The sequence below is a fragment of the Hipposideros armiger genome, unplaced genomic scaffold (assembly GCF_001890085.2).
Source record: "Hipposideros armiger isolate ML-2016 unplaced genomic scaffold, ASM189008v1 scaffold_378, whole genome shotgun sequence".
Classification (NCBI taxonomy): Eukaryota; Metazoa; Chordata; class Mammalia; order Chiroptera; family Hipposideridae; genus Hipposideros; species Hipposideros armiger.
The window spans coordinates 1,155,996-1,157,852 of NW_017731728.1; positions in this window are offsets into that span (position 1 = coordinate 1,155,996).

A 1,857-nucleotide genomic window follows, 5' to 3' on the forward strand; every position below is an offset into this window, starting at 1 on the left:
GATGACCACGAGGCCAAAGGCTGTGGGGCAGTGTGGAGCAGTGGAAAAGTTGCTGGCCAGGGCGCCTAGGGCCTTCACCTGCCGTTGGTAGACTCAAACAGCCTTTCCAGTCTGTCTCCCCCCAGTGACTCTGCAGCGCTGCTCTTTTCTCTGTCAGGCTCTCTCCTCCACGCCATCTCCCCAGCCTGCCCCAGTCTGGCTGACTGCTCTGCCCTACGGTTTCCCCAGCACTCACTGGCGGTGTCACTCAGGAGGGACTTAGTCCCAATCATAATGATACACATGCTTCCCCGGCTGGACTGTCAACGCCCTGGGCACAGAAGGTACCCAACCCGGTCTCTTCTGCAGCCTCTCACCTTGGTGACGGTTCCTTCAGGTCACGCCTGTCCTTTGTCCTCTGGTTGCAGTGCTCTCGCTTGCCTACCTCGCTGGCCACTGCTTCTGTCTTCAAATGCTCGTCTTCTCTTGTCCGCCCTTACAAGTCCCCTTGGACAATGTCCCCCATGCCTGCTCCACTCCCCGCTGTTAGCCAAGGACACCCATCCATGCATTCAGCAGACACTCGCTCAGTACCTGCGGTGGTTCCGGACCTGGCCTAGACAGTTGGGGAGACACCTGGATAAGACCTGTTTCCGGCCCGCGCAGGGCTTGCCATCCAGCCATAGGGACAGGCTGGCAACAGTCAGAGCCGGGCGGAGCTGGTGGGGACAGTGTGTCCTTAGCTCAGGCTTCTTACCCCGCCTTCTTGCTAGTTAGTATCTCTACCCAGATACACAATAGGTAGTGTAATGCAACATGCCCCAAGCTGAATTTATCACCCCTCCAAACCCGCCTTCCGCCCATGTTCCCCACGCTAGTTAATCACACTGCACGGAAGAAGCGTGGGGCTCATCCCACACTCTCTCTCGCCTGCTCCACGCTGAGTGGGCCACTGGTCCCACCGCCTCCTCCTCCCTCTCCCTGACATCCCTCAGCACCTCTCCAGCCCCCTGAGGCCCAGACCACCTCACCAAGACAACCAGAGCCGACCCCTATCCGATCTCTGCATGCTTTTTCTGCTCCATTCATGCAGCACTCTCTGCTCAGGGTCAAGGGGAGCTTACTAAGAAAAAAAATTCTCCGTAAAACTCTGAATGACCTTTCATTGAATTTAGAATGAAAAAAAAATACCCTCCCCACACACACACACACCTGCCTCACCTCCAGCCCCTCCGTGCACACCTTGGCACAGCTCAGTCCCTATCCCTCTATGCAGTGTTACGGAAACCTTTCCTGAGTGGCCAGCATTATCCCAGGCCTCGGTGACAGGGACATGAACAGCCATCCTGCCTCAGGAGCTAACACTGAGGCTCCTTTGGGCATGCTACTTCTTCTGCCTGGAACGTCGTCCTCTGTGCATTCTTCTCTAAACTCCCACACAGAGCCATGCCCCGTGCACACCTCAGTGTAACCCTCTGTATACAATGCTGCCATGTCATTGTGTTTCTGTGTGCCTCGCATACGAGTATTGTGATTAGAATGTAGCAGAAGCAAGAGTGAAGCAAAGAAACCAGTGACAAAAGCTACTGGAATAATCCAGGTGAGAGATAAAGGTGGCTGGGACCAGCGTGGTGGTATGGAGGTGGTGGGCAGTGGTCAAGCTCTGGACATATATTTTTTTTAAAGATTTTTATTGGGGAATTGGGGGGATGGGAACAGTGCTGGAGAATTGGGGGAAGGGGAACAGACAAGCTGCTATCATTTTGTTCTTCAGTCTAGTTGTGGAGGACTTTGCTTCACTGGCCCAAGTTGGCACCATCATTGCGCTCTTCCCGGGCGAGGCAGATCAGTCGCCGGCTTCTGGACGGCCGCTCACTG